Consider the following 15,095-nt stretch of genomic DNA (forward strand, 5'->3'; position numbering starts at 1 on the left):
CCAGCTCAGAACCTGGCTATATGCAAATTAGTCTGTCCCTGGCCCAGTGCATCATGGGAACAGGGCAGACCAAACTACCAAGCCAATTCTTCACCAGAAAGGAGACAAGCTTCCGGGGACCGGTTTCTGCCATTTCAGGCGTCGTCGGCCCGGCTTGCTTGAATCCTGATGGAGCAGTGAGCAAGGGACTCATGTCTGAGTATGCCCTTCCACGCTTATGGTGGACAAAATGATTCAGAAAAGGGGGTGGTGATGAACAGAGTGCCTGAATTAAGCAGACCACTCTTACCCAGTCCAAAGATCAGGGCTTGATCCATCACCGTTATTTAGCTCACTGCCCCATCCCAGCTCAGAACCTGGACTATATGCAAATTAGTCTGTCCCTGGCCCAGTGCATCATGGGAACAGGGCAGACCAAACTACCAAGCCAATTCTTCACCAGAAAGGAGACAAGCTTCCGGGGACCGGTTTCTGCCATTTCAGGCGTCGTCGGCCCGGCTTGCTGGAATCCTGATGGAGCAGTGAGCAAGGGACTCATGTCTGAGTATGCCCTTCCACGCTTATGGTGGACAAAATGATTCAGAAAAGGGGGTGGTGATGAACAGAGTGTCTGAATTAAGCAGACCAATCTTACCCAGTCCAAAGATCAGGGCTTGATCCATCACCGTTATTTAGCTCACTGCCCCATCCCAGCTCAGAACCTGGCTATATGCAAATTAGTCTGTCCCTGGCCCAGTGCAGCATGGGAACAGGGCAGACCAAACTACCAAGCCAATTCTTCACCAGAAAGGAGACAAGCTTCCGGGGACCGGTTTCTGCCATTTCAGGCGTCGTCGGCCCGGCTTGCTTGAATCCTGATGGAGCAGTGAGCAAGGGACTCATGTCTGAGTATGCCCTTCCACGCTTATGGTGGACAAAATGATTCAGAAAAGGGGGTGGTGATGAACAGAGTGTCTGAATTAAGCAGACCACTCTTACCCAGTCGAAAGATCAGGGCTTGATCCATCACCGTTATTTAGCTCACTGCCCCATCCCAGCTCAGAACCTGGCTATATGCAAATTAGTCTGTCCCTGGCTCAGTGCATCATGGGAACAGGGCAGACCAAACTACCAAGCCAATTCTTCACCAGAAAGGAGACAAGCTTCCGGGGACCGGTTTCTGCCATTTCAGGCGTCGTCGGCCCGGCTTGCTTGGATCCTGATGGAGCAGTGAGCAAGGGACTCATGTCTGAGTATGCCCTTCCACGCGTATGGTGGACAAAATGATTCAGAAAAGGGGTGGTGATGAACAGAGTGTCTGAATTAAGCAGACCACTCTTACCCAGTCCAAAGATCAGGGCTTGATCCATCACCGTTATTTAGCTCACTGCCCCATCCCAGCTCAGAACCTGGCTATATGCAAATTAGTCTGTCCCTGGCCCAGTGCATCATGGGAACAGGGCAGACCAAACTACCAAGCCAATTCTTCACCAGAAAGGAGACAAGCTTCCGGGGACCGGTTTCTGCCATTTCAGGCGTCGTCGGCCCGGCTTGCTTGAATCCTGATGGAGCAGTGAGCAAGGGACTCATGTCTGAGTATGCCCTTCCACGCTTATGGTGGACAAAATGATTCAGAAAAGGGGGTGGTGATGAACAGAGTGTCTGAATTAAGCAGACCACTCTTACCCAGTCCAAAGATCAGGGCTTGATCCATCACCGTTATTTAGCTCACTGCCCCATCCCAGCTCATAACCTGGCTATATGCAAATTAGTCTGTCCCTGGCCCAGTGCATCATGGGAACAGGGCAGACCAAACTACCAAGCCAATTCTTCACCAGAAAGGAGACAAGCTTCCGGGGACCAGTTTCTGCCATTTCAGGCGTCGTCGGCCCGGCTTGCTTGAATCCTGATGGAGCAGTGAGCAAGGGACTTATGTCTGAGTATGCCCTTCCACGCTTATGGTGGACAAAATGATTCAGAACTAATTTGCATATAGCCAAGTTCTGAGCTGGGATGGTGCAGTGAGCTAAAAAACGGTGATGGATCAAGCCCTGATCTTTGGACTGGGTAAGAGTGGTCTGCTTAATTCAGGCACTCTGTTCATCACCACCCCCTTTTCTGAATCATTTTGTCCACCATAAGCGTGGAAGGGTATACTCAGATGTGAGTCCCTTGCTCATTGCACCATCAGGATTCAAGCAAGCCGGGCCGACTACGCCTGAAATGGCAGAAACCGGTCCCCGGAAGCTTGTTTCCTTCCCAGTATAAGAATTGGCTTGGTAGTTTGGTTTGCCCTGTTCCCATCATGCACTGGGACAGGAACAGACTAATTTGCATATAGCCAAGTTCTGAGCTGGGATGGTGCAGTGAGCTAAAAAACGGTGATGGATCAAGCCCTGATCTTTGGACTGGCTAAGAGTGGTCTGCTTAATTCAGGCACTCTGTTCATCACCACCCCCTTTTCTTTATCTCCAAGTCTGGCTGGGTTTGGGCTAAATGGTCCACAAGCGATGAAGGATCAATGTTGTGCCAAGATCTACCAGTGGTCCCGGCTTAAGCCGTGCTCGTGGTATTGGATCAAAGGAGTTTATATCTAAAAAGAATGGCATGATGGTCAGACCAAGTTAGTGGAAGAGTAGATATGTTAAAGATGGCGGGATTGTTGGCAAAGGACCATCTAGATAATGTCCTGCTAGATGCATAGGTTTTTGGATAAGTTGTCTGAGACCCAATTCTGATGTCATTTCTAGAAGCTCCTTTGGGTCTTTGGTCCAAATGTAGGTAATTCATATTTACCACTTCTTAAATACCGAATTTTACCGATTCGGTATTTGAGAAGTGGTAAATATGAAGGGGGGAGATGTAGGTATTTCCAGATGTGGAAATACCGAATCGTTAAGATTCGGTATTTACCGAATCTGGAAATACCGAATCGGTATTTCCTATTGATTCCTATGGGCTGTGAAGCCCATAGGAATCAATGGGCAATACCGATTCTGTAATTACAGAATCGGTAAATACCGATTTTAGCAAGGGTGCAGGGGGTGTCACTTTGACACCCTCTGGCACCCCAAAAAAAGGCATGTGCGCCATGTGGCACACAGACATGCCCTCAGGGCATGTCTGTCTGTCACATGGCTAGGTGTGCATGCACACATGTGCATGCACACCTGATTTCGGTATTTTAACAGCCAATTGGATTGGGTGTTAAAATACCGAATTCGTAGGGCCTTTGGGACTCAGAAGAGTCCCACCTACATCTGAGATTTACCGAATTGGTAAAAATACCGATTCGGTATTTTACAGAATCGGTAAATTTACTGAATCGGTAAATTTACCGATTCTGTAAAATTGCGCCCCTACATGCCAAATCTGAAATACCGGTCGGTAACGGCCGAAAATACCGATTTTCGGCCGTTACCGACCGACCTACATCTGGCCCCTTATCTTCTAGCACTTCTAAATCGAAGTTCTAGTCTCCTAGAAACGTAACAAAATTGGATTGAAGACTTAGGGGCTCATTAGGATGGCGGGCGAGGGTGGGAGTCCCGTAGGGGGAATTAGGATGTGCCCGCCACTGTGGCGGGCACGTCCTCCATGTTTTGCATTGTGGCGGGCGGTGCACTCTGCACCGCCCGCCACAATGCAAAACATTTGTGAACGCATTTGCATGTGCAGAGCGGCAGGCACCGCGCGGAGCCTGCCGCTTTGCATCTGCAAATGTGGGGGGTACCATAGGTACCCCCCCTGTCCTCCCCCTACACCGGCATCACCTGGGGGCCCCGCAGCAGACACCGCCTGCCTTTCCATGGCGCCATTGCCGCTGCGGAAAGGCACCTATATGTGGCCATTGTAAAATAGCTGGCGGTGTCCATTGGACACCGCCACCATATTATTCCATTACCGCCGCGGTCGCAAGGCGACCGAGGCGGTAAAGCGGAAGACGGTCTTTCCGTCCGCCGCGCTCCCCCCGCCATCCTAATACGGCGGGGGGAATCCGGGCATAGGTGTCGGGAGGATTGCCTCCGCTTGGCCGGCGGTGGCTACCGCCAGCCTGGCGGAGGCAGTCCGCCCGACAACATAATGGGCCCCTTAGTTCTAATAGTGGATTTAAGTTAGTCAGAAAGTTGGTTCTAGGACTGGGAGGGCGGTAGATCAATAGACTGTTGATTGTGTCTTGTCCCTGGGTTGAAATTTTAAAAGGGAAAGCCTCGCAGTCAGATGAACAAAGAATTGAACAGTGGGAGCTTAGTTCAATTCTATGTATTAGAGCAAGTCCACCACCTCTGTTCAATTGTCTATCGTGTCTAAATACTTAATAGCCATGTGGGGCTGCAATGTTAAAATCAGGTTCAGAGTTGACATTGCCCCACGTTTCTGTTATGAACAGTATATCAATTTTATTGTCAGTGATGAGGTCGGCGACTTCATAACTAGGTTTTAAAAGTGACTTGGCATTAATAAGGGCTAGCTCTAGGTCACAAAGCACTGGGTTTGAAAAAGTAGCTTCCATGTGTAAATGTGATGTCACATTTAAGGACTTTTGTATTTTTATGTTGCATCCCAGGCGTGTGAGTATTCGGATTTTATTAAATCCTCACCTGTAAACACATTGCAAGCCTGTCGCCTAGGCGAGCATGGAGCTCTTAGGCTCTCTTCCACGTAGCGTAATAATAATGTATATTTAGTGCCTGTACCAGGGTTTCTGGCGCTGGGCCCGGTCCAGGCACGGAAGGGAGCAGACAGGCTTGCCTTTGGCGCGCCCTCGGGTACCACCAACGTGAACATACATGCATAGCATGGATTGTCCCTCGTCTATATTCCTCTATCTGAAATGTGAATTGCTTATATATAGGGTATTGTTGATCTGGTCTCCTCTTTGTCTTTATTCCAGTATATGACTGCACAAGATATATACATGATTCACAAAGGCCAATAAAGTAAAAAAAAATTTAAAGTAGCATAAAGAATGTATTTTCTATACTTCATGGCCAAATTTGAGTGCAAAACCAGTTTTCACTGGAAAGTAAATTTCAGTTCTATACTTTTCTCCAATTTATGTCACTTTTGTTAAGCAAGGCAGGAGCAAAGTGTCAGTAAATCTGCAACTATGTGTTATTCATGCATTGGTTGTCACAATAATTCATTGAAACGGAAAAACATTAGAATCAAGGCACTCACTGTGTCTCCTATGAAGCTTTTTTCTCAAAGCTTGAAGCTTTGTATTGTCATATTAGTCAATGAATGCACTAAATTTATGAAGTAGCGCTGGAGGCTGATCTGCAGCTAGTCTTGCTTTAGAAACTTTTCGCTTCAAACTTGACCGCCATGCTAGTTTGATGGCAACGTTTGTAAATAAGTCCAAAATTGTTTACTCATTTAGTGGCATTACACGACTCTATTAATCATAGAAAGATTGGAGGCTATTCACTGTGTCAATTAACTGGTCAAAGTCTTCATCTGAAAAAAAACTTTGGGGCATATTAGCAACAACTTGCGATCATTTTTTTTATCGCCTCCTATAGTTGGATTTTATCGCGGCGATAATGCAGTATTACCAACGTTTATCTCCACAGCGATAAACAATCCAGTGATAGCGACGAATCCCATCTAAAACGTGAGATTTCCAGCGATAAAAATCCTATCTCTAAGGAAAATCTAGCTAATAGGCAGCTGGGGACTTAGCCGTAGAATCCACCTCCCATTGACTTATATGGCTAAGTCAGCGTTTTACCAGGTGTAAAATCCTGGCGTTAATTGCGGTTACCGTGCATTTTTTTATCACGTCGCGGGTATTGCTAATAGGTGATAGCTGTGTTAGCGACTGCTTTCAGTCACTACCAGTTTGGGTACGCCCACTTTGCATGTCATTAGCGATAAATATCTCTGACATGCAAAGCGGGCCTCAAACCGGTCGCTATCACCTGGAAGCTGCCGCTAACTGCTGTTAGCGACAGCTTGGTAATTGGGCGATAACAAAATCGCCGCTTTATCTGCAAAAAGTGCCGCTAAAGCGGCGATAATGCCCTTTCTATTATGCCCCCTTGTACCTTAATTTAAATAGCTAATACCTTATGCCAATAGGTGATGCATATATACTTGTTGTGCAAAAGCTTTGTTTTTGGACATTTGAGATTAGGATATCATGTTCAAATAGGAGAGTACCTGTTTAAATATGGAGATGTTCAGATTCAGGCGATATTATCTTCTGCTCACTCATTATCATCTCTTGGTTGTTTACGTCAGAAGTATGCACGTTCTTAATATTGTTTTCCTTCCAGAACTGCAAAAGTTTTGCCTACTGTGTACTGTGGGGGGCTATGATGCCTGGTAATTCAGAAAATTCTCTAGAATGATTCTGAACGTTCTTTTGGCACAACTCCTGTTGCTATTGCTGCACGATATTAAACATTTAAGCTTCTTTATCCAACTTTGCACTGACAAGACAATTCTAATACTGCTTTTTAGAAAAGAAAGTTGTGCACTTCGCGATCCATTTTTCAATGTTAATTATTTATTTACCTCAGCCATTTTCACAGCAACAAATAAACATTTCTGCATCTCCGTGTCCTTAGTAACTGTACATTTTGTGGTAAATGAAGCAACAAAAATGGATATTTAAAGCAAAGCAGTCTAATTGCTGCAACCAAAGCAAGCAGACACACACAAGCACAGTAAAACAAATAAGGTAAGCATGCTAAAGCCAAGGGCATCTCTGACTATCCACGCTAAAATCCTAAACCTGTATTGCTTTCTTTATGAAAATAAAAGTAGGGATATTTTGCAAAATGGTTTCTTTTTTTCAATTGTGTACCAAAACCTTTTTCTGCTTGCAGTGCAAGAGCACAAGATGCACATCATGATTCAGTTATTTATATAATGTCTACAAAACCCAATTACTACTTTGTGCAAAGTAACCCGTTAGCAAAAATATGTTTTTAATGTTCTACTTTAAGTGTTTCACCATCCACCACATTTCCGAGTTTCATGACCTATGCAAGGAAAAGCCACAACTAAATTGTGTTAAACACCTTGTTCTGCTCTAGCTTATATTTATTATCCATGTTTAAAAAAATATATATATAATAAATACATATACAATAAAAACACATCAGCCGTCTGCCCTTCTTCTCCCCGTACTCATGAATGAAGGACATTGATTTTGAAGCATCCTATTGTCTTTAAGATTTTAAATGACCTCTACAGCATGACAATGTCATTGTCCAGTAGCCGCCTGGCTTCCTGAGTGTTCTTAAAAACAAGAATCTCCTGTCCTCCCCGGTTCCCGGGCTCTGTGAAAGACATGAAAACATCTCTCTCTGTGTTGCACTACAAAGCATCTACAGGCCACTGAAAATGAAAATGATTATCAATAAAAAATAGTAGATGTTCCAATCTGAAAAAAAGGTCTCTGGAGCCCCTGATTCAAATATCAAATGATAACTTCACTGAAGGGGCAAATCCCAATGTGCAGGGACATTTTAACCCCTTCGCAGCTAGGCCTTCCCCCCTGTGTTAAGATTTTTTTGGCTATTTGGGGTAGTTCGTGCTTAGGCTCCTGTAACGTTTTGACCACATAAGGTTTCCAAGCCAAATTTGTGTCCTTTTTTTTAACATCATGGGGATTTTAAAGGTACCCAGGGTTTGTGGATTCCCCTGGAGGGGACCCAGAAATTATCCAAAATGCAGGTACATTATTTTTTTTGGGGGGGATGAAAAAAAGGGCTACGGATAGAAGCTTTTTTTCCCTGCAAATGGCATCAAAAAAGGGATTGTGGTGCTGAAATCACCAACGTTTTCCTACCCAGAATGCCCTGCAAACCTTAAATTTAGCTGAAAAATCATTTTTTTTTCAAATTTATGTGTGGCAAAGTTCTAGAATCTACATGAATCCAAACATTTCCTAGCACGCAGCATTCCCTGAGGTCTCCCAATAAAAATGATAACCCACTCGCGTGGGTGGGTTAAGTACCCGTGACAGGCAAGGGCCCAAAACGTATTGAGTAGACATCAAAATGACCTATCACAAAACAACCTAGTTTTGCAAGAGGGGTTACCTGGGTTTTTGGCCCCGGGCTCGACGGCCATCTTGGAAAGCTACCAAACCCACAGGGGCACTAGGCCTACCCACACAAGTGAGGTACCATTTTTCTCGGAAGACTTTGGGGAATGCGGGGTGGGTGGAATTTTGTGGATTCACACAAATCCGATAACTTTCCATCACAGAAATGTGAGGAAAATGTGTTTTTTTAACTATGTTTGAGGTTTGCAAGGGATTCTGGGTAACAGAACCTGGTGAGAGGAACACAAGTCACCCTATCTTGGATTCCCCTTTGTGTCTAGTTTAAAAAAATGTACAGGTTTGCTAGGTTTCCCTATGTGCCGGCTGCGCTAGGGCCCAAAATCCACAGGTGGGCACATTGCTAAAAACAAGTCTGTGCCTAGTGGGCTTTTTGCTGCCATGGTGGGGAATCGGGGGGGGTAGCCCCGATATTCCCCCAAGGGAGCAGAAAGACTGTGGCTAGCATAATCACTGGCACCTACTGGGCTTTCTGCTCCCCCGGCGGCAGATCAGGGGCCACTGCCCCCATCTACCTCTAGGGGAGGCAGAAAGACTGTGGCATTTTTTGGGACGTGTGGACATTGGCATTCTCATTCTGGACTGACCTCAACACTGAATAAAAAAAAAATCCTGAGGCCTAGAGGGCTTTCTGCCCCCCCAGGGGGCAGATAAGGGGCTATGCCTCCGGGAAAGGGCAGAAAGACAGTGGTAATTGTTTTTGGGGTGGGGCATTAGCATGCCAATTCTGGGCAGCCTCTACCCCTACATTATAAAAAAAAGAAATCCCTGGTGCCTAGTGGGGTTTCTGCCCCCCAGGGGAAGATTGGGGGCTATATCCCCATATGCCCCTGGGGGAGCAAAAAGACTGTTCATTGTTTATGAGGGGGTGGGGGCATTGGCCGGCCTATCTTGAGCAGCCCCCACTCCTGCATCAATAAAAAAAGTCCCTGATTTCTAATTGGCTCTCTGCCCCCGGAGGGGCAGATTGGGGGCTACTGCCCCCATATGCCCCCGGAGGGGCAAAAAGACTGGAATTTCACTGGGGATGGGGGCACTGTCATGCCCACTTTGGGCAGCCCCCACCCCAACATCAATAAAAAAAATCCCTGGTTTTTAGTGGTTTTCTGCCCCCCTAGGGACCGATTGGGGGCTACTGCCCCCGTCTGCCTGCTTTGGGGGCAGAAAGACTGACATTTATCTGGGGTGGGGTGGGAGCTTTGCAGTGACTGTTTTGTGCCCCAACATCAATAACAAAAATCCCTGGGGACAGATTGGGGGCTACTGCCCCCATCTGCCCCCTGGGAGGCAGACAGACTGACATTTCTCTGTGGGGGTGGGGGCATTGTCATGCCCTTTCTGGGAAGCCTCCACCCCAACGTCAATAAAAAAAATCACTGAGTTCTAAGGGGCAGAAAGACTGACATTTCTCGGGGGGCATTGCCATGCCCCCACCCCAACGTCAATAAAAAAAATCCCTGGTTTCTAGTGGGCTTTCAGGCTCCAGGGGGCTGAACGACTGACATTTCTCTGGGGGTTATTGCCATGCCCTTTTTGGGGAGCCCCCACCCCAACGCCGCCTCCCTGGTGGTAATGGGTGGATCCCTGATTTGGGATCGCCCTCCTGGGGTGATCGCCAAGCAGAGATCAATTAGGGAAGGGGAACCATTGAAAAGCGGAGATTCTCCCCTTTCCAACGACACCTCTCCCATCTTTGTCAGTGCTCGGGGGGCTGAGATAGCCCCACAAGCACCGAAACTGAGAAACTGAAACTACGTTTCAGTTTTGATTTTATTGTAATGACGATCGCGGCCATGCGCGCAATGAAATTCAAAAATAGGCCTGGGGAGGTTGGGGAAGCTCTTCCCCACCTCCCCAGGCAAACGACAAGGGAAATCCCTCTGCTGTCTGCAGCAGAGGGATTACCTGAGCATGTCCTCATGACGGAACCGTTCAGTCATGAGCACACTAGAACTTGTGCTTATGACGGAACCATTCCGTCATGAGCATGGAAGGGGTTAATGATTTTTTGGCCCATGGGCCAAACATTTCGGGGGCTCTTGTTCAGTACAGTTTTGAATTTATGATCCAATTTCAGCTCTTTCATGCCCTCTTTGGCCAGTTCACTGAAAGTGCACAGGCACAGGTGCCAATTTTCAGGGATATTGACGTGTGCTTTCAATATTATAACACAGCAGCTCACTAATATTACTGCAAATAATATGTGTGACTCCCTCCCACTTCTCATATATAAGTTCCTGTTGTGATCTAAAAAAATCTGTTTTTTAATGGATTTTGCATGAAACATAAACAGGATGACATTTCCCAGCAAAATGTATGTAATAGACTCTCATACATCAGCCACAGTGAAATTATTTAAAGGAAAAGAGTATCTTAAACAACAATAAGTTTAAGAATTATTTAAACAGAGCCGGGTCTACCAGGGGGTACCCTTCAAAGTCTGAGGCCCTGGGCCAGAGCTCAATTTACCCATGCCTTATAACATCTCAGCCAATGTGCCCACTCCAGAAACACTTAACGAAATACCAATATTATGCCAGGAGTATTCTTGGCGAATGTTCTCTCTAATTGTTTTCCTCTGTGCACTGCAACCAGAGCTATGAAGCCTTGCAAAAACTGTGAGGCAACCGAGAACAACACATGAACCAATAAATGCTAAAATGATAACATGAATACCTTTGAGTTCGTTTGAATACTCTTGTCCTCTTTCTTAACCTTTCATCATTTCTAGTAGGTTCAATATGTGTGTTTTTTTAGAGTTAGCCATAGACCATTGCTTACTAAGCTTTTTACCCTTAATTCCTTGTTCCTGATGTTGAAAACTCTTAAAACGACCTGAGGTTTAGAAGTGGTAGGTAATTCAATCATTGTACTTTGAGAACATTATCATCATAAACCATAGTGTGGTAACAGAAAAAAATACTGAAGGTGTTGAGTGGCTACACATAAGGTACATGGCTGATTGAATTGAAAAAGAAGAGGTCAACATAGATGCAGTTAATGTCTTGAACAAAATCTTATTGTAACGAGTGAACCAATAGACACACATTTAATATTTTGAACAATATCTACTTGTGAATATGCCAATTACTACACATATGTTATTGAATATGATGCCTGTGAGAAATCGGGTTATTAGTTGATGTGGGTACTAGCCCTGTTCAAGGAACAGCACAATCCCAGGTAGGGTAAACCACAAAAAGTCACTAAACATTATCTGTGCTTAACCTGAGGTAGGATGGTACAAAAAGCAGCAATGCCTAACTTAGAGGCAATATATAAATTATTGACGCAGCACAAAAGTAGTAATGAAGTAAAACCATAAAACAAGAAAAATCCCACATCAATTAAAAAAAATAGTACATTTACATGAATTATTTGACATCCAAATGACCCAAAGCGGATCAGTAGAAATAGAGTTATGAATTTTTAAAGTTTAAGGTGAAAACTAGAGCCTAAAAGATCAAAGTGCCAACCATGGACATTTAGTCAAATCAGAAAGGGACAAAGTCGAGCGATATGGCCGACCACAATGGAGCGAGGGTTGTATACAACAAGTGGATAGGGCCCAGTCAGTGCTTACTTCTGAACGTAAAAAGAATTTTCAAGAAATATGTTCTGCGAAGGTTACATTTTTGCAGGGAAGTCTGCAGGCTGTGTCCAAGGAGGGAGAGTCCTGACTCCCCTGTCCTGGCTCTAAGCTGACCACAGAGACAATGAGGAGGTGACATGCCTTTTGTGTGAAGGCAGAACACAGGCTATTCAGTTGCACATGAGACTGTGCACACCTCTACCCCTATCCTGCCAACAGATAACCCATTCAGTTGAACATAATCCCTCTATTGTGTGACTGTCTGAGAGGAATTCACAAAGTCTAAGTATCAGTTACACACAGTCATGTGACACAGGGGAGGCCGCAAGCACCAAAATGCTAAGGGCAAGAAAATGTCAACTTTCTAAAAGTCCTGTTAGGACCTGGAACTGACCAGGTCGATCTGGGAGCTCAACCTATGTCCCTAAGGTTTCAGAGTAATAATGCAGGTTTTATCGTAACATTTGTCCCAATTTATAAACTTAAATTAACATCGATACATTTCACTTTGGTGATGCTTATGGTTTTACTAATTCAAACAAAAAACAGTTCTTCATTGAACAATTCCAGTTATAACAGTGAAATCAAAACTGATAAATACATTATATTCTTTTTCATGTATCAAAATTTACAAATTACACGAAGATTTCAAAAAAGAAAATTATTCGTATTGAAACATTTCCCAATGCATTTCGGGTCCCATGAGACCCTTCTTCAGGGGAGTGTAGTTTTCGTAACGATACTGATCCTTGGTATTCAGTGTTTGTTCTATTTCTAAGCACTTCAATGCTGTTTGCAGGCTCTACAAAAATGATCATAATGAGATGTCTCATTATCCAAGATTCTGAGAGTTTGAGTGTCTATATTAACAGTGGGTATAGTAAACAAAAATCAATGCATATGTACCAGTGCCCGACATAAATAAAATCCAAGTGTCATCGTGATGATAATTAAAGAAACCAACTGCCAATCATGAATGCTGTCGCCCAATGCACAATAAAGAAAACATCACCAAACGTGAACTATCCTAACCTCTCCCTGATGTGTTGTATACCAGTCCCTTAACCTATGAGTTAAACCGTGAACTGTTTTGAAACTTATCAAAAACGTGAAAGAAATATCTGAAAAAATCGGACTTACCCAACGTGCTATGCACCGTTGGTGTACGAGTGCTTATCTCAGGGGCTGGAGAAATCTCCTGACTCTAGAAATAATGTTTAATCATGAAATAATCAGAAAATAATCTGTTGAATCACGAAGTGAACAACAGAACAATGCTCCCAAACATCACATATGAGCGAGTGTCTCCGCTTACCAAACGCGTGTCATTAACGAATCTTGCCAATTCTTCCTGGTTGCAGCGGTACTTCTCAACCTGTTCAACAAGTGTCACTAAAAAAGTTGAATGTGACAAAGTGTCAGAGCTAATATCCCTTATACTCCCCATATCAAGAACGCTCCGGTGGAGTAAAAACCGCTAGAAAGGCGCCTACCTCAATCGCTATAGCGTTCTCCAACCCTTGACCTTGGCTCACTTCCGGCATCAACATCCGGTCCGTCCTCTATTGTGTTTTATAGCGTTAGGTGCCGAGCAGTGTAGACTGACAACCGATTCTAACCTTTTCGTGTATTACGTGGACGTTTGCAAAATAGACCAAAATAAATGCCAGTGGACTCTTAAATAAACGTGTAAGTGTAAATGAATACGAAAAAGGTGTCACAGTAATGTAAATCGAATCCAGAATGAGTGACAAAGTGGCATCAACTCGTGACTTATCTGAACGTGCAACAAATACGTTTTGTGCTGTTGATTTCAAAGACATGATGTCCTAATGGTTGCCATTGTGTTACATAATGCTCATTAAATCAAAAAGGCTCAGAACCGTAAATAATAAGCAGTGTCCAATCAATAATATTCCTTCATCACATGTCCAACAGTCATAAAATCATACAGTATGCTTGATCAATACAGATGAAAAAGCATTCCTACATGTGCGCTAAATCCTAGAATATTTGAGGTTTACAGGACATGAAAAAGACATATTTACAATGGGAGGGTATGTACAACATCAGATAACAATGGTCTATCCGAGCAATGATGGTACACTGTTGTTATATAGATATTTACATATTTGTCCTCAACGAGTCATAAGAAACATAACATTTCGTACTGGTCATTTAACCCCCCGGTGTAAGGGTACCTAATTTCTTGATCCAAAATGTCTCTCTGCGGGATAATGCAACATTGTGATCTGTGCCTGAGTGTTTTTCTACTACTTCCAATACTGTAAATCTCAATTGTGGTATGGTATGAGATGAACTTGTCCAATGTGTAGCTAAACTAGAGGTGGTAGATTTGTTACGAATAGTGCTTTTATGCTCGATGATCCGAGTCTTTATTTTTCTAGAGGTTCGTCCCACATAGGTTAATCCACATGGACACAGTATGGCGTAAATTACTCCTGTAGTGTTGCAATCAGCACTGAGTTTGAGGATGATATCTTTACCAGTTTGTGGGTGTGGAAAGGTTTTACTCACTATTGCATTATTACATTGGCCACAGTTGTGGCATTTTCTCATCCCTTTGAGATTAGTCTCTGGAGTTCTACGTGGATTTTTAAGTATCTCCCTGATGTTTTTCGCACGAGTGTGTGCTACAATAGGAACGTTTTTGAATATATTTACAAAGTCTGGTTCATTCGCAATCATTTCCCAACGTCTTTTGAGAATTTGTTTAATCCTGTGGGATTGCGTAGAATGCTTCATCACAAAAACTATGCGTTCATTCGGTGACTTCTCTGTTTTCTTTAACAAACTTTCACGATCTATTTGGCATACTCGTTGTACAGAATCTGCCAACACCTTTTTCGGGTAACCTCTTTCGGTGTACCTCTCCAATTGCTCTTTGATAGAAGATTCGCATTCTATTTCGTCCGATGATATTCTCTTAATACGCATTAACTGTGAGGTTGGCAAATGGTTCTTCAGGTTTCTTGGATGTGCACTGGTATAGTGAAGCGCGTTGTTAACATCCGTTGGTTTACGAAAGACTGTGGTTGAGATTCCTTGGGGTGTTTTCCGTATCTCTATGTCCAAAAACTGTATCTTTTGGTCTTGGATATTGTGAGTAAACTTGATTCTTGGATTATGTTCATTGAGTTCTTGAATTCTTTCATCTAGCTCTTGTCTGGTGCCGCGCCAAATCACCAAGATATCATCAATGTACCTTAAGAATAGTACCAGGTTCTCTGTCAATCTGATGTTAGTGAGAATGTGTTGTTGTTCAAAAAACGCCATGAATGTGTTAGCGTAGGCTGGGGCTCCAGAAAAGCCCATGGATGTTCCTGTTTTCTGCAAGAAAAATTGTGATTGCCAGCTGAAATAGCTATGGAATAATGAAAAGTGTAACAGTTCTAGTAAGAAAACACACAGTTGTTGGTCCAG

The sequence above is a fragment of the Lissotriton helveticus genome, chromosome 3_1, assembly GCF_964261635.1.
Source record: "Lissotriton helveticus chromosome 3_1, aLisHel1.1, whole genome shotgun sequence".
In the NCBI taxonomy this organism is placed as follows: domain Eukaryota; kingdom Metazoa; phylum Chordata; class Amphibia; order Caudata; family Salamandridae; genus Lissotriton; species Lissotriton helveticus.